At 33.7% G+C, this 19480-nt stretch overlaps 1 protein-coding gene across 2 annotated transcripts in view; it reads left to right on the top strand.

Annotated features, from left to right (window-relative positions):
* Nucleotides 1–19480, top strand: part of Nipped-B (Nipped-B cohesin loading factor) — a 129407-nt gene that overhangs the window by 86407 nt on the left and 23520 nt on the right. Inside the window, exon 4 of one of the 2 annotated variants that reach the window (XM_090395330.1) lies at nucleotides 11257–11339. The exons of the other annotated variant lie outside the window; for it this stretch is intronic. The gene's annotated coding sequence lies outside the window, so the exon portion shown is untranslated. The remainder of the gene's footprint in view (nucleotides 1–11256; nucleotides 11340–19480) is intronic. 2 annotated transcript variants of the gene reach the window in all.

Below are 19480 nucleotides of genomic sequence, written 5' to 3'. Positions count from 1 at the left end.
ATGAGGATATTATGAAAGAACTTGACATTGTCGGAATCCAGGAATGCGTTAGCAGAGCTAATCTCAGGTGGTATGGTCACTTAAACAGAATGGGCGAGGAAAGATTAGCAAAACAAGTGTTCTCTGCCAGGTTGGCAGGAAAACAACCCAGAGGAAGACCAAAATATAGGTGGATTGATTCGGTACAATGTGCCTTAGACGATAGAAATAGAAGATCTGATAATGTTGGAATCTTGACATGTAAAAGACTGATTTGGAGGAAAATTGTGGATAGGAAGTTAGTAATGATGTAAATTTTTCATGTAGTACTATCATATCCTGTACACCCCTTTAGGATACATGTCAGGAATTTGATGATGATGACTGTTTCTTTAAAAATCCATGAGAATTTATTTGTAGCTTCTAGGTATGAGAGGGTGTGTCTGAAACCTGTTGTTGCTTTTAGTATGGAGATAATGAAGACAAAGCTCTGTATGTCAAATGAATTTCTAAGCTATCAAATTTGTTTTCGACTGTTCTTTTCATCCATAAATTTCAATAATTTTTGGATTCAGTGAAGGACGTGCTTTCCCTGTTTTTTGTTCGAATTCTGCTCATCGGTGATTGGTTATCTTACTTTCGCTAATATGACAGATCTACAGTTGTTTGTCGCAAACAACATCAAAATTACATTACATATTTGGTATCAGGAGTTTGAAAAACTGAATTGTAATACAGATTGCGAGGGAAACTATATTATGATGTGAGGAATGGTGAGAATCTGTATGAAAGAATGACTGTTATGTAACAGCATTAACGAGAAGAATGTGCATTATCAGGTATCAGGGAAATTATTAAGAGAAAAAAAAAACAATTTTGTGTTCATCTGGTTTGAGACTAAGTAAGGATCCATAAGTCAGCATTAGATAAGAATAAGGATCTGCAAGCTGTCCATCTGGGTCACACAGACTACAGAAGTGGCCAGGTCCCCAGAAATCCACTTGTCCACTTACCACAGGTGAGTAAACAGAAACAAACGGCAAGTGAATTCTTGGCCTTGTTCTAAATTAATTCAAAATATATTATTTGTTTGTATAATTTATGCTTAATAAAAACAAAAACAAAGCATCTCATTCACTGTCAAATTATTTGATTACAGTGGCTACCAGCAAATTCATTAGAGAAGTTTTACTTGAAATCTGAAATCTTTAATTTGAGCACTACATCATTCTCTTTTAAAGAATAACTGAAACAGTTGCAATTTTAGTGGCCGGTTTTCTCTAAAAGTCATAACATAAACCAATCATCTTCACTTTCTTTTCATCTTTTATCTCCTTTAAGGTTCAAAACTTTCTCTATGAAAGACATCATTTTTACATAGTAATTAAAAACTCAACATGCTCTATCCTCCCCACACTTGTTCTACTCTCATTGTCATACATAACATAACAATTGATTACTGATTACTTTTAAACATGCTTTATATATATATATATATATATATATATATATATATGAAAGACTTCATTAATAACCACTTTCTCAGGATTTCTGTAGTTGGATTGCCAACCTTCCGTCTGGACACGCACACACACTGTGTGTGATGGTGGATGGTTCCTTATCCTCTCACTATTCAATTAATGCTAGGATTCCACAAGGTTCTATCCTCTCACCAACCTTCTTCCTGTGATATATCAATGACCTACTTCAGTTGACTTTCAACCCAATACACACTTTTGCAAATGACAGCACATTGCACTCCCTTTCATTTGATAAACCTTACTCTATACAACTCGCCTCAACCTACAGAACATCAACCACTGCCCTCAAAATCAGAACTTCTGATTTTGAGGTTCTGTCCTATTTCCATAAAAAAGAACCATTTTTTCCCAGTATTCTTTTTGACGATGCCCAAATTTCCAGACAATTTGAAATTTCTCTTCTTGGAATTACACTGACATCAAACCTCTCTTGGCATAAACACATCACAACCATTGCATCCTCAGCGTCAAAAAAAAACTAGGATTTCTCTTATGATCAAGATGTTACTTCACCCCTGAACAGCTGTTAATATTATACAAATCACAAATCTGCCTAGCTATTGAATACTGCTCTCACATATGGGGGTGTGGCCCCTAAAAGCTCCCTCAAAATGCTTGACTCAATACAGAGGAGACCAGTTAGACTTATTAATGATCCATCTCTTACCAACTCCCCCACCCCCGACTTTCGCAAAGATGTTTGGTTTCCGTAATATGCGGAAACCAAAGCATATTCTACAAATATTTCCATGGGAAATTCTCATCTGAAATAACATCAATAATTCCCCCACTTAGTATTAAGCTCATTGGAATACATGCAGCTACTGCTCAACATCCCTTCACAGTGCACCTTGAAACAAACAGAACAAGTTTCTTTTCTTCTTCCTTCATTATAGGGTTCTATTCACTCCATGGTGATACACTTCCAGTTTCCAGTTTTCGTTAATGTCATGAAACTATAAAAACGAGCGGCCATTACATTTTATAGTTATGGTGGTATATTTGAAAACAGAAAATATGTAAGTTTTTCATATCATATATGCATCTAAATTAAATTACAGTTAATTTAGCAAAATGTATTTCCAATAAATACATTTTGAATCAAATCAATGCATTCATTTAGTTCAATATTAACCTTAAACACATATATATATAGTATACATGACATATGTAATTATTATTAATATTATTATTACGTGCTGTGTAGCTCAGTGGATGTGGCTTTTGCACACCATGGCGCTTGACCGCACGAAGGAAGACTTCTTGGTTTAGAATCTAGTCGGTGACTAGAAGAAATTCTTCTGAGCCTTTTTTCGACCGGTTCTCGAGTTAGTCAAACTCTGGCATGGACAAGCAGGTTTTTTTTACGTCTCATAAACTCAAGAAAATCGACTGTAGAACCCACGTTATTTCAGACATTAAATACGAGTGTTAGGGACTGCGAGATGGCGACACTTGTTGAGCCGTCTCTCTTCTTTGCGTACCGCGTAATTAGTGATAGCCTTGGACCAGCTATCTCTGATTGGGTACCAGTCGAGATTGAACTGCCCACTTAGTCTCCAAAAGTTAGATAGGGCTAAACAGCCTCGCCTACTCCCTATATACGGGAATAAAAAAAGGCGTTAGCTGATTTTTTTTTTTTTTTTCTCTGATACCTTTAAGGAGTCTGAGGACTCATTGTGGGAGGGAATACTACTCAATTACAACTCATCATCTCCTTACTATCTTTATATATTTTATTCTTCAAGCACCTTTACTCCTTAAGTGGGTGTGCAGTTGTAGTATAATATTGTCCTAAGCTTATTTTTACAACTCACAACATGAATTAGCTCATTATAATTAAATGCATGAAAATTTTACATAACTCAGATTATTTTTAATACTATTATTTCAAAAATACAAATATCTTGCAAAGTCATGTGAAAGACTAAATCATCTGACTGAGTGCATTTTGAAAAGTGAGTCTGGTGCCACAGCGAGTACCATGTACTTTCTTGTTTTCATGAAGTTTATTATGTTTCCTGTTTAATTGTTCTTCACGGATAATTTATATAAATTCACCCTTCATTATGAACAATAATTGAAAGAAAACATGAATTAAGTTATGACAAGCTGTGTTGTAGTGTACATTTTAATCCCACCTTAATGGAAAGCCTACTTCAGTATAATTACATGTAATATATAATGAGCGTTAAAGAATTGTTAATAATGTCAAACTTTTTTTTTTTTTTTTTTTTAACATCATCTATGACAATATTTATATAGAGTGCACTACTACTTGGGGTGAGTAAACTTTTTTCTGGCTATTAGATTTAAATTGTATTCCTGGAGCCTTGGAAGTGGGTATACAAAAAAAGCATGCAAATAACTTATTATTTTTGTACACAAATGCCAGGAGTATCAGAAACAAGAGGGGCAGATTTGATTGCCATGGTGAACACAATGGGGCCTTAGATATTAGTGAGACCTGGATATCAGATATGCTAACTGGTATCAAGTGTAAAGGGTACAGTTTTTTAGGAAGGCTTACCAGAATAGGAGATGGGGGAGGAAGTGCTGTTAATAATTATTGGATCACTTGAGTGAATTTAGGATAGAAAGTTCTGACTGCAATATTAGTAACAGTTGTCCATGTGATAGTGAGTTGGAAGCTATCTGGTATGAGAGAGTCTAACAAGATCAAATACATAGTAAGGTATTGTTACAGACCTATTGGATTGGTTGTCAGTGACAATGAAATACATTATCAAATAAGCATGATGGGTGCACAATGAATAATCATCATTGGAGACTTTAATTATCTGAACACTGATCGAGTAGCAATTAAACCTCATTGCTACAAAACTGAATTTATTGAGCTGTTGCAAGACAACTTCCTCAAGCAGCATATGACAGAAGAAACTCAAGATCAAAGAGTTTTAGATCCAATAATATCATCAGAGAGGATTTTAGTTAAAGACGTGACTGTTCTGCCTCCAGTTGTGACAGTAATCATGCTGTGTTTGACTTAGGAAGTGCTAAGTTTATAAATGTTCCATTCAGAAGAGGTTACATGCCAGATTTATGGATGTTCCATTCAAAAAAGGTTACATGCTTAACTGCAAAGCTTGAAATTTGAACCATTTGAGGAGTATACTACGTTCTGCTCCATGTTATCATCTAATAGGAGAGAGGGATGTTGGTAGTGCAGGAAACATTTAAAAAATACTTAATAAATGCAATATTGGAATGTGTCCCTACAGTTCAAAGAATAAATAGGGCAGGAGTGAAATGGATGTGTAATATTATTAAACAAGAGATTTTTAAGAAAAAGATGATGTGAAAGGAATACTGTGTACATAAGGATGATGTCAGTTATGAAAAGTATAAGGAACAGGCCAGAAGACATAACTATTGTATGGAAAGCTAAGTCTGAGTACAAAAAAGATACTGGTTCTGAAAGCTAAAGAAAACTCACAGCAATCCTGTTGTTATGCTGAAAGTCATCATCATCATCATCAAATTCCTGACATATACCCTCAAGGGGTGTACAGGATATGATAGTACTACATGAAAAATTTACATTATTACTAACTTCCTATCTACAATTTTCTTCCAAATCAGTCTGTTACTTGTCAAGACTCCAACATTATCAGATCTTGTATTTCTATCGTCTAAGGCACTTTGTACCGTATCAATCCACCTATATTTTGGTCTTCTTCTGGGTCGTTTTCCTGCCAACCTGGCAGAGAACACTTGTTTTGCTAATCTTTCCTCGCCCATTCTGTTTAAGTGACCATACCACCTGAGATTAGCTCTGCTAACGCATTCCTGGATTCTGACAATGTCAAGTTCTTTCATAATATCCTTATTTTTAATATGATATTGCCATTGATTCCATCTGTTCATGCCTCTAATCTTTCTCAGGACTCTGATATCTGCGGTCTCTAGTCTTTGGTCAAGTGTTTTACTTCTGACCCAGCTCTCAGATCCATAAGTTAAAACTGGTTTGAACACTGTCTTGTATACAGCTAATTTAGTGTTCCGACTAATTTCTTTCTTATTCCATGTAAATTTATTTAATTGACTTCCTACCATACCAGTTTTGTTGATTCTGCTGTTTATTTCCATATTTAATTTACCAATTTATGCTGAAAGTTAGGGAAAGAAAGAATTAATATGAAAGAAGAACTCTACTGAAAGCAGATGGTATGCATGTGACTGATGCAGAACAGATTATTCAACTAATGAGTGGCCATTTTGTTAAAAGCTACCAACCTGGCACAGGCAACATTGAGCTTACTGATACCTCTTCACTGGATGAAGAAACTCGGTTGTATCAGGAGGAAGTACTAGAGCTGTTGTACAAACTGAATCAGAATTCAGCAATATGGGCTGATGGGATATCAGCACAGATGCTGAACTGGCTGTTCCATTGGCCAACCTATATAATTTGAACCTCAGAGAGAAGATTCCACAGACTGGAAAGAATGTATGATAATCCCATTGCATGAGGATAGTGCAAAGACTGATGTATCCAACTGTTGACCTATTGGTATCTCTGGAGGTGAAGATTTTGGAAAAGTTAGTAAGAGCTCATATACAGAAATGGGTTGACAGAGAATCTATACTCAGATTCTCATCACCTTGTAGTAATATTTTGATGGTGAATTTGATGTCTACCATGACCTTGGTGCACATTATTTTTCTTAGACAAATTCAAAATGCAACACAAAATGCTATGACCCTTACCTTAAGCTCTCCGAGCAGTTCATTCTAATATCGGATGTTTGTCGAGTGCCTCGCAGCTGAAAGTGTACTGAAAATATTTAGTAATAAAAATAATATAGAAGATAATAAAAGAAGTTTAATCAGAAAGTTTAACAGTCTTGCAACAAAGAAAAAGCTGAAGCAGCTTCCAACAGATAAGGTGATCCAGATCTTGTCAGATTATGAAGTTTTGGCCATTGAAACCAAAATTTTAAGCTAAGGCTTCAGTTTCACAATTGCTCTGGAAAAAATCTTGTGCAGTAAGATCATGTCCGATTGAGATATGATTTTGTATATCGTCTGTATATGTACTATTGTTTCATTTAGCAGTCTTTCAAAGGAATTATTCCAGGCAGCCAGATTTTGTTTTTATTCCCTTTATTATCTGATTCCTCCATTTTTAAACTTTTTTTTAAAATAATGTTTGAAGTTTTTGCATCTTGCTTTGCTTTTTTACTAAAGCAAAATACGGTTTTGCTTTTTTTTTTTTTTTTTGATGTGTGAATTCACATAACAAAAAAACTACATTTTTTTGTTATGTGAATTCCATCCAGGAAAGGCTGCAAACCTGTAATGCATTGATACCACGGATGTACTAGGTAATATATATTTTGGAAGCTTTCCTTTAAAGGCAAAAAAAGGCCAGTGGGTCTGTACAGCTCACCTCTGAAAGCTGCTCAATTTTGGATTCTTTTTAGAACTTTTGTAAATATTATGAAAAATTGACACATAAGCAGAAGACATAATGTGAAAGTCAAATTAAATTATGAAATACAACTTGCATAAGATCAGATTATAATTTATTAACATCAGAGTTTTTGACCACGTTTCATTACTGTTATTAGTGCATGTAGGAAAAGAGATAAGGCAATGTAAAATAATAATGAAAAATTAAATCACATGTTATGAAGCAAAAGATTAATTACAGGAGGTGATCTCCATCTATAAAAACTATTAGAATTCCCAGAAAATAATAATTAAAAAATAAACACACACACACACACACACACACACACATGTATAAATCACTTAACAAAATTGGGATCTTTAAGGTTGGTTGATGAATGTGGGCTTCAGTTTTCTTTATAGTATTTCTAATAAGAAATAAATTTAAAAGATTTCAGTTTTATTCCAATGAATTCTATACCCAATAGATATAGTGTAGCTGGCAAAACCTGAAAGAAAAGCCACATGAGTATGAAATCCTATAAACTTCAGAATGCCTGACTTCTTAGACTGATGGTGAGACAATATTCCAGTATATATTAATTTTCTGTAAACAGAAAATGTAAACTACCATTATATTGTTGCAAGATAAGAATGTCCAGAAAAGGGAAATAATTGTTGTCTTCTACTTCCATGATAAATTTAACCCTGGCAGTTCCAGACAGTAAATTTATCATCAACAAACCTCATCCAAATGGAGGGCTTATGAGAAAAGATATTGAGAATATGTAGTGCAAAATGTTTCATATAATAGTTTTCCAAAGTCAGAGAAATAAGGCACCACCATTGCAGTCCCCTTCTGTTTGCAATGTTAATTTTTGATAAGAAAAATAACTTTTGTTTATAGCATGATCAAATAATTTTAAACTTCAGTAGGAAATTCATTACGTAATAATTCTAACATATCAGTAATGGGGATATTTGTGAAGAGCAAAATTACATTAAAACTAACTTGAAGATCTGCGTACAGTAAGAAGAATTTCCAGTAAATGAGGAGAAAACAGATAGAGAACAGATTAGATACACCTTTTTACTGCCTGTATATAATAAATATATGACTTCTGCATTAATTCAACCCTGGTATCTCTTCCCGATCTTGCACTGATGAGACCGCAGTAAAAGTCGAAACCCATCTGGGGAGTTCCTCTTCCCTTAATACTTAGCGATATACATTTCTGAAAGGAAGTGTACTTATGGATATGAATTTACAAATATCATATTATGAATTTATAAATATCATATTAATTGTTGCAAAAACTCTCTGCACTGATTCAAAAGAAATCCTGTAGGTGGTGGTTGAAATCTTCAGAAGACAGAACATCCATATTGCACGTAGATCTTCCAGTTAGTTTCCCTGTCGATGGACAGGGAAACTGATCGATTCCTGATTGACAGATACCCAGCCTCATAAATTTCTTGCACTCCAGTTCCATAACTATAATATGCAGCTTGTAATCTTTTTATCCCAAAGTTTATAACTTTGCCAGTTAAACTGGCAATCGTTATCCCTTGTTCATACTGTCAATATATTTAAATCATTTTGCAGGATTTCTACATCATCACCTTCATCAAATTGTTGCTATTCTTAGTTTTGCATAATCTGCAGCCAACTAGTTTATCCACCCCATATCATTCCCAATGTTATTAATGTGTAAATTAAGTAACAGTGGCCCAAGTAGTGCACTGTAACACACTACCAGTTATCTACCTTCACTTAGATTTCACTCAGCCATCAGGGGTCTAGCCATTCTCTTATGGTTTTCACCAGCTACATATCCATTTCCATTTGCTTCAGCTCACATAATATTCTGTGTGATATTCTGTCAGATGCCTTTACAAAGTTCAGCAATATCATGGTGTAGCCATTTTCTTCATCGAGCTCTACTATCACTATTATTGTAAAAAGAGAGTAGATTACTAAGTCAAGGTCTATCCTTTACAAAAACATACTGCACCCCATAAAGTATTATATTCCTGAATATAAAACTAACTAACTTTTCCAGTACTTTTAACCACTGCTCCTGAGATTTCGATTAGTCTATTATTTGGTACCACTGAGTGGCACTGAGCCTCCGTTATGTAACGGAACTATTTTTCCTGTTTTCATCTCTTTGTGAATGTGCCAGAGCTAAGACTTATAAAAGCCTGCCCAGAGGCACTGCCATTTCTTTCACACCTTCTCATAATACACAGCAGATATACTATCTAGTTCCATAGTAGTATTCACATTGAGATTTTGTAATGTCATAAGCACCTTCTGTTCATCTACCTCTATTTGCACATCAATGACAGATGCTTGTCACATCTGTCATTGCAGTATCTCCACTTGGATGATACAGTTTTGCAGAGTAATCACTGTAATTCAATTTCTTTCTTGCTTTGAACTGTTCCATCAGCCTCCATTAAAGTTATCTTACCATTGTTTTCTTTTTACTCACTATGTAGCAAAAGAACTCTTTGGGCTAATTTCCTCCTTTTTATCTGATTTTTCCTTAACGTGCTGCTGATCACCTTTCTTGGCTGTGTTATTTACTGCTCATGAGATTACTGATCATCTTTCCCTTTATATCCCTTCATAGTTCTTGTTGAATGATTTGAGCTCCATTTAATTCCCATCTGATATATCCTCCTTACCATAGGTATGCAGTTTGAAGCTTCTTCTTTCCTGAAATACTGCTTGACCATTTCCCCTGCATTGCTAACATCCTTCCCTTGCAGTTTTTTTTATATTGTTATGACACTGCTCCAAGCAGCTGTCTTTTAATTTTGTATTAACCACCAGCTCTGTAAATGTTTAAAATAGCTTTTTTTTTCCAACAGTCAGTTATTTGACATTTAATTATGCCCACATAAAACCCTGCTTGCCATACCAAAAATTTACTCACCCAAGATCTCCTTTCCCCCTGTTTTTAATTAGTTGTCTCACTAAATCAATAGGAGTTTCATAAAGTGATTAGTGTGCTGTATTGTGGTTTGGAGAACCTTTGCACAAAAATCATTCAAAGAAAGTAAGTCAATAAATAATAAGAATAGAAAGAAAAATAAAAGCAATATTAATTTTTGGAAGATATAATTTATTACTGTTTGTTACCAGAATGGTCTTTTATATGGGTATTCCAGAACAGTACCACTTATCAGTTGAATATTCTAGTTCAAACAGATTAAATGATGGTCCATTGCAGAATATTGTCTTTCCCTGAGTTGTAACCCTGAAGTATAGTTCTGTTCTTAGATTTTATTATATTCATCATACTAAAATATTTTTCATAGGATGCTTTGGAAGTATACAGGGTGGTTCAAAATTCCACATACAAACTATGAGGGGAGATAGAGAACATCAAAATCAACGACATTCACATAGGAAAGCATGACTGGAAACACTACCGGAACGTACTAACAGGGACACAAAGATTCAGAAATACACAAGGCAGTAAGTAGTGTAAAAAACTTTATTAGGTTTAACTGAACAGTTCAATAGCAGTTGGATACATAATATAGTTTCACATCAGGTGCTCAAAGTTACGACCATTAGCAGTGGTGCATGCCTGACACCGATGACACATTGATTGCCGTATATTTTTGAAAATACCTGGAGTTTCCCGGATATTAGCAGCGGCGATGGCAATTCTTGCTACAAGGTCCATGTCAGAGGCAACAGGCATTTCATACACCATGGCTTTAAGGGTCTCCCACAGAAAGAAATCTATGCTCGATAAATCAAGTGTTTTTGGGGCCATGCGCAGGTCCACTATGCCCAATCCATTGAGCCCCAAAGGACCTGTCCAAATACTGATGCACAGAAATGCCAGATTTGAGAGAATGCAAATTTTCACATTTCAACTTCATACTCATAGAATAAATTTTCCTTCCTCTATCTTCACCATCTCTTTTTTTCTGTGCTTCAGAATAGCATAGCTTCTTATGCATATTTCAAAAAGTACAATCAGTACGTTCAATAAATTCAGTATACTCTAGTATGCTGTAGGTTGAAAAACTTCATGCATATTTCAAAAAGTACAATCAGTACGTTCAATAAATTCAGTATACTCTAGTATGCTGTAGGTTGAAAAACTTCTTGTGCATGGAATTAACATTTAAAAGTGAGAAATGAAGTTAGAAACTTCATTATTTAAAAGAAATAAAGAAATACATAAACTTAATTGAATTAAGAACCTGGGAAATACGGGGTAAATTTGCTGTATGTAACACTTTATGCTTGTGTATATTGTAAAGTTAAATTTATAGTGATATTTCTGTTCAGGCATTGTCATCTATTTCCTGGCATGTAAGAACAACTCTGGTATTACATCATCTAGACCTGAATCTCAGTCTTCTCTTCTAATAGTAAGTTTGCATATTTTATATTTGATATTTTAGCAAAAATGCGGTTCTTGAAGGAATGTCAATAGTTCTTTAAGCTTTCGCTTATTTATCTCTGATAACTGTTTTATAAAAATAATCATCAATTAAAGTCTATTCAATTCTGTTGTTGATTTATTTTGTTAAAAATATCCTGTTATCTGATTTTTTTTTTTTTTTTAATTTAGTGGTGCCATATCTATAACAGCAGTTAACCATTATTATTATTACTATCATAAGCTAGTTATGATATCACAAGCTAATCAACACATGTTCCATTCAAAACTTCTTTTATTAGTGTGTTAACAAATCCATTTATCTCTTTCTTAGTAAGTATATATACAAAATTCGTGTCCCTTACACTTTTACTTTACGTTTACTTGACTTCCAGAGATTCTTCTATCCAATGAAAAAATAATCATAGCTCACTGTGGTTTTAATTTTATTTGTAAGTGTCATATGAAACTTATTGTTGTATTTTAGATATCAAAATGTATTTATGGTTTGAACTTTACACAGTCTGAAATACATTATAATTTCTTCTTTAGCTTTGAAAAAGTTAAAAAAAAGAAACGCACTTTTAGAAGCTTCTCTAAAACAAAGTTGTAAATCAGACAGAGCAAGAATAAGTTAAAGCATTGTAATGATATTAGAAGTCACATAGAGGGCAATAGGCAATATTTTGTCTATTGCCTTCACTCACTCACTCTCTCACACGCACGCACGCCCTGGCCATATGATATTTAGGTTCCACACCACCATCATCATATAGCAAATCGTATATTTTTTATTTATTTATTTTTTCTTTCACTTGTAGATGCATATAATGGTTTAATAACATTTTAAGCACTCATGTGTGTGTGTAACTGATGCATTTAAACCATTTAGAATAATTTTTGCAAATGAAAAATTTATTCCAAATTGCTCGGCTTAAGGGAACACACCAAAAAATTTGGTCATTAGTCTACACCATTAAAATTTTTCCCACATGTTTATAGATAACTGTAGTATTAACTAGTGTAGCACTTTTCACTTTGCTTAGAACATTATCTTTGTTTTTTTAACAACTGTAACAATAGCAGTGCAAGGTAAATTTAGCCTACGGGCCTATCTCAGTGTTCCATACACTATCGTCATTAAATTTATTAATTTTAATCTTAACATGTAATAAGTTATGTGTCTTCTTCTTTTCACTAGAAGCAACAGCACCCTTACTTTGAATTTTATCTGCCATTATTAACAACAGTAAAATAATAGTTATAAACAGTTTATAATTCATAGCATAGCATAGAAATAGTGAGCAGTGACATAGTAAATAAACTGAGTTCACAAATACTGCACATCAGTTGATTCACAGTAGTGTCATCGCTAAAATGCTTTATGAGCAAATGCGATATCATATAATTGGTCATTGGTCATAATTCAAAAGCATCATATGAGCAGATTGTTGTAAAGCAAACTGTCGTAAGGCAGGGTATTACTGTAGTAGTTATGATGCATTATGTTTTTCCTTTGATCCATGATAGTGCTACTTTAGATGGTAGATGATTGTTAATACTATAAGTTAAAGATGCCAACAAATTATATTCTTGGTTTCATCCTTTATCCAAGTGTAAGCAAACAAAGTTCATGCATGAAGTAACTTCACAACTGGGCTACTTGTATATAGAGGCTAATGACTTCACATCAATTACTTTAATATCCCATAATGCAAAGCACATATCCTTACAGACGTGTATAATGAGAAGGGCCACTACCCAGATTAGTTTCGACCTTTGTTGAAGTTCCATCCGTGTGAGCCAGACCCAGAAGATATACCAAGGTTGAAGTAATGCATAAGTGATATATTTTCCACATACAAGTAGTCAAAAGGTGTTACACCTTGTTACTAAAATACTCTAGATTAGAGCTAGTTGTTGTAATGTGGGGGGACGAGGACTCAGGTCTTATCTGGAATGATGACCCTCTCTGTGCCATGTAGCAGAAGACAAATATATGCTTGCAAACATGAAATAATTCAAAGGTGGACACATCTGATACTTCATTTTTTTTTGCACTGAAAAATCATCTTCTTAAATTTGCTGCAATGCCACAGTACAAAGTCATCACATCAGATAATTGCAGTATTTAGGAATAAAGAAGCTGTTCCCACTTTACAAGGCTTTAATAACATTACATTTGGAATCCTGCACTTGGATATGGTCACCTAGATTTCCATGGAAATCAGAAAGATCCAGCAGTGGATAACCAAGATGATATCTTCTGGCCCATGAAATTTTGCATATGAAGACAGGTTGAAGGAATGCTGTCTGCAGAATTTGAGAAACAGGAGGAAAAGAGACCTGACAGAAACATATGATGTGGTGATGGGGGTCCTCACAATCATAGATACAAGTGACATTTTACAGTCTGCTATAGTGACAGATGACCTGCAAAGGATCCTCCTCTCAGTGAGTCCATGACTCCTTGGAGGTGCTTGTGTATATTGGCAGTAATAATAAATGTCAAAAAATTCTTCAAATGCAGTCATCTGTCACTATAGCAGACTTGTATAGACCACAGGAATAGTTTGTTATAGTAGATAGTTTAATATCATGAATTTCCTTTAACATAGCATTTTGTTGGGACTTTTCAGTTGTTTGCTATAGTGTATTTAGCATTTCTTAAGTGCAGTGCTAAATTATTCTTAATGCGATGTCCTCTTTCACTTATATATTTTCATATGTGTATAATTTGCAATTGTTCTAAATACATAATATGGGCATATATACATTTATGCTGTATATATATGTGTGCCCTCCCAACAATATCAAAATATGTCCCCCCCCCCCTCAAAAATTCCTTTCATTCTAGATTAAAATATGCAGAAATCATGGTTCCCTCTTTACTAAATTTTTCTCACTACTTTTCTTGCTATCTACAGCTCCATTCTTTCCTTAACTTTTCTCTTTCATTTTCTCTTCTGTTCCAGACTTTTAATTATAGTAATCCTGCTAATAACCTTGTAATAATGTTAGCACTTGAGAATGAGTTTTGATTGTCTTTCAAAATATTTTTGCTAAATAGGTTTGGAAATGGCTAATTAGGCTGCATGACTTTCCTTCCACAAGACACAACATATATTTTTAGTAAAGTATTGATTTTTGTAAAGCATTTTCCTGTCCTCTTTTCTTATTCTTCTCATCTTAATTTCTGTGGCCTGCTGCATATTATCAGAATGTTTTTGAACAAATTTCTGATAATACAAAAACTTTTTTCATCATTTACTGCTTCATACAGTGCCATCAGGTATGAATTCAGCCATGTGGGAGGCAATGTCACTGCATATGTGATGTTGCCTCACACATTGTGGATGCCAAATAAGTTCCATCTGTTATAATAAGCTCTCTATTCTCCCACATTATTGTCAGACTTTGTTAAACTTTCAGTGTCATTTTGTCATTGATGTGATTAATATAAATAATTCATCACATAAGTTGAAAATTATACATGCATTTTTGTATTTGTGGCCCGGCTACTTTTCAAAGAGCTGCATGATATTTATTTAATAATCTGTTAGTATTTTTTCTGATTTTGAGTGCTTGAAGTTGATATTCTTTTATCTTGATCAATGGTCAAATAAATTCCTTATGGTCAGACTAGTTGTCTGCAAGCTTATTGCATTTACATATGATTGTGCTGCTTCTATTATTTATTTATTTAACTATATTTTTAAGGAAATTACAATGTAGATTAATATATTAACTAAAATAAATTTAATCAATACTTTCAGTATTTCAGCATATCCAAATTGCCATCATCAGGGAACAAAATACAGACTCTCCCACTTATTCTTCAGGTTAGGGACTAGATCACTGTGCAAAAAGTGGAACCTAGCCTTTATTTAGCTTGCAAATGCATTTTGGCCACTAAAAAACATAAATAAATCACTATATATATATATATATATATCACTTGTGAATACATGTGAACTCTAAATAACACACTATGATATACAAAAGTACAGTAAAATGAACCAAAGCTATCTTTAAATATTTTGTTTCTTGCAAGTCAGTTGAGAGAGAAGCACATTGAGGGTCAGCAAAACATGGTCGAAAGAGTGAACCATGTGGAAAGTATAAGGATCATAATTATATTTGAAAGGGGCATAACAGCAGAACTATAAAAAACGATATGGCAAAAAATGGGAGTACTACTGTATAATACATGTCTGTGTACACATATCTTATATTTTGTTCCCTGATGATGACAATTTGGCTTTTCCGAAATATTAGAAGTATTAATTAAATTCATTTTATTTAATATATTAATCTACATTGTAATTTCCTTAAAACATACAGTTATGAATAGCCAATGTATAAGCTTTGCCACCAGACTTATTTATTGATTATATTGCTTGATTAGCCAATATTCACTATTATTTTTGTTGGTATTTGTTGTTTTGCAGTGCTACTATATGGCAGCCTGGTTGGCCAAATAGATAGTTAACCAGCTTTCCAGCCAAAAGACTGGATTTCAATTCTACAGTGACATATATGTTTGTGAAAAGTTGTAGATGATTTTCATCATCTGGTGTGAGACCATCATCTCACTTACTGGAAGCTTGACATAGCTTGGGGAAAAAAAAAAAAAAAAAAAAAAAAAAAAAAAAAAAAAAAACATGCTTGATCTCTAGAGCAGGTGGATTATCTCACCCATGGTAGTAATTGCATGTACAAAATTTTTGCTTTCAAAATTTCTAATTTGCAGCATAATTTTTGAACATGCTATAAAAACAAATTGTACTTAGCATTTATTTTACTTAGTAATTTCTCCAACATCTCCATTCTTGTATTACTCAAACCCATTCCAACTTCATATACTTGAATTAGGTACTTTTAGCCTGCACTATGTGGCAAACTGATGTTTATGGTGGCATATTGCAATGGCATATTTGTTTCGAGTGTCTACTGGCTAGACAATTATAGTCCTTTTAACTTATGCAAACGGTGTTTGATTTTTATGGCAATACAGATTTAAGCAAATTAAAAGGCATAGAATTTTCTGTTCTAGAACTTGACATAATTTGTTTATAAAATGCATGTATATGGAGTATTTTAAGTGGCTGAAGATTAAGCATTTAGGTTACTCTTATGGAAATATTTAGCATGCATTGTATAAGATATTTTAGCAGCAATGTTATTGCCAATTTTAGGCATGTCAAATTAAGAGTTTGTGGCTTGTGACTTTTGCTATTGTGTGAGGATGGATTACCTCACACATTTGAGTCTGAAACTGGAAACTTGCGCACAAAATATTTTTCATTTTGCACGTGAGTAGCAAAAATTAGAGAGAGAATATTATACTAACAAGCCTACAGTATACTAACATATACTGTAGGCTTGCAACCTATTCACGGTTGCAATTCTTATATTAGAAAAAAAAAATTTTAACTTTTTTTGCTTCCTGTGAGAATAGATTGTGAAGGTCTGTGGGCTCCAGAAACTAGCTGATAGGCATAAGAGAGGAAAGAGAACAAGGGGTCAGCCCTGGAAATTGTGTAATAAGGGTGTTAGGGCTAGATTTTTTTGCTTGGAGGATGGTAAATGGGCAGAATGCATTACTAGAAGTGGTTGTTGAGTGTTTTGTTTGTGAATAAGTTTGAGGAGAGATATGATAGGTATTGTGTGAATAATGGCTAATGTGTCAATATAGGGTCTCCCATGATGAGTCTTCTGACTCCATGGAGACTCCTGATATAATAATAATAATAATAATAATAATAAATGTGCACAGTGAGATTAAGGTTTACTTAAATATGCTATTAAATGCTGGTATAGAATATGTCTTTTTTTGGAAAGATCTAGATTTAAATATTGCTGACAGTGATGCATGGATAATTTTTTAGGGTGTTTTTCAGCTATAGCTGAATTAAAGTGAATATGTGTTTTTACAGAAACTTTTTCTCCCTGCAAAACTGAAGAAATTGGATACATGAACTTAATTTGAGCATGCTTGAATAATCACCTTGAATCATCTTGAATTAAAAAAAAAAACCATGAATTTCATAATGGCTTTATTATCATTATGGCACTGATTATCATAGCACTGAAAATCATTTTAAGCATATAGTCTGTAGATAGTTTATTTTTTAATTGTAATTTATGTTTGCTTTTTTTTTATTTTGAATTGTTCTGCAGATTTTTTTTCACAAAAAAAAATAATCTGATTTAAACCAAAATTGAGATGGCTTAAACAAATTTTTGCAAAAATCTTAAAAAATCACATTTCATTAAATTCCATCCAGCCAGAATGAAATTAATACTTTTTCATTTTGAATTGTTTTGCCACTCTAGAAATGGGTTGACAGAAACTAAAATTGAGATACCTCAACAAATATTAATATAAATCCCAGATACACATGCTCTATTGATTTTCTAGTTCTCTTCATTTCAAGGATTTGCCAGACCAACTGAGGTAACAATAATCATTTGTCATCACCTCTGATCCACTAATTGTACTTCTCCATGACTGGTTGGGTGACCTGAACTATGCAGAGCAGTCCAAGAGAAATATAGAGATTTATAATAGCTAACCACTTGGATGACACTTGACAGGACAGAACATGAAAAAAACCATGGACCACTAGCCACCTTATTACTCCCATTGTTGTGGAAAACCATTCTATCATCACTTGATCATAATTAAATGAAACACATATTAACTACAGTGAAAATTATTTAATTGTAAATATTTCATCCTAAGTATCTTAGGACATCATCAGTACAGTAGTTTAAAACAATAATAGGAATAACATACAGTTAGGGTGCATGATTACAATAGAATCTCAGTAAACGTGCATAACGTGTTTAAAAAAATAAAAAAAAATTAATTATTTAGCACAATTTTGTATGACAATTTCCCATACTTTAGGAATAGTAAGAACGTCATTGTGGTTTAAGTTTGGTCTGTGTAGTAGGGCTTCAGAACTTTCTTTGTATAAATGCTCATGTTTATATAAAGATCTATGTAAAGGTTTAGACTTTTCCCAATGGATCCTATGGTTTGGATTTTCAATGCCATGTTGAGAGAGGCCAGATATCTGCGGTTTAAAAAGACGAATGTGGTCTTGATGTTCTGAGATGAGTTTCTGAACAGACCTACCTCAAACATCAAAGGTGAGAGTTTGTCCTTAGGAGAAGGTAACAAGTTGTAAATTTGGTTGATAGGTTTGTAAGTAGTGGCAAAATTGTATTTCTTCATAATTTTAGAAAGACGTTCGGAGATGCCTTTGACGTAAGGTATGGGAATCCTATGGACTTCTTCCTGTCTAGTTTGATGTGTGGAGAAGTGACTGATGATTTTTTGAGTTGTTTTCGGATTATATCTATTTAGGATGGCTGTATTTTTGATTACTTCTAATTCCTGGTTTAAAGATTCTTCAGAGGAGCAGAATTTGTGTGCTCTGGAAACTAGTGATTTAATGATGCCAGATTTCTGAGATGAATGATGAGCAGAAGAATTGTGAATGTAGCGACCTGAGAATGTAGGCTTGCGAAAGACAGACATGGCGATGGAACCGTCTTCTTTTCTCTGGATGTGTAAATCCAAAAAGGAGATACCCTATGGAGATTCTTTTTCTAACGTAAAGTCAATGCGATGATGAAGAAGGTTAATTTTATCTAGAAACAGTTGTAATTCATGTTTTGGGATGATCCCAGACTGCAAATACGTGTGTTTCTTTTAATTATAATTGCACCACAGGTTTCGTTATTAAAAAAAAAAAAAAAAAAAAATCACTTGATCATGTTCAACACTCTTTACCATTGTTGATTGTATCTGCATAAAATAGCATGGTAAAATCAACATCTCTACCTTATCTGGTACTGTTATGGACTTGTTGCGCTTTATAGTGACAATTAAACGTAAGCAAAATAATTTAGCCGAGAATCATTTAAAATGAAAAGTGCAGGCACCATCTGTGACTGCCAAGCGTGAACTAATTGGGCAATCATTGCAGAAATTGCATATGCACTCACATAATTTTGTCCAGACTAAAGGAGAAGCTGGACCATCCACTGCTAGAAAGCCAATGGTGTACCTGACATTTCCATAAAAAATCTGTCCAGTTATAAACAGTTTATATC

This window comes from Typopeltis vanoorti, chromosome 7 (genome assembly GCF_054136105.1).
Source record: "Typopeltis vanoorti isolate ZY-2024b chromosome 7, IOZ_Tvanoo_1.0, whole genome shotgun sequence".
NCBI classification, from domain to species: Eukaryota; Metazoa; Arthropoda; class Arachnida; order Uropygi; family Thelyphonidae; genus Typopeltis; species Typopeltis vanoorti.
The sequence above is the reverse complement of the archived record's forward strand: the minus strand, read 5'-3'. Positions and strand labels throughout refer to the sequence as shown.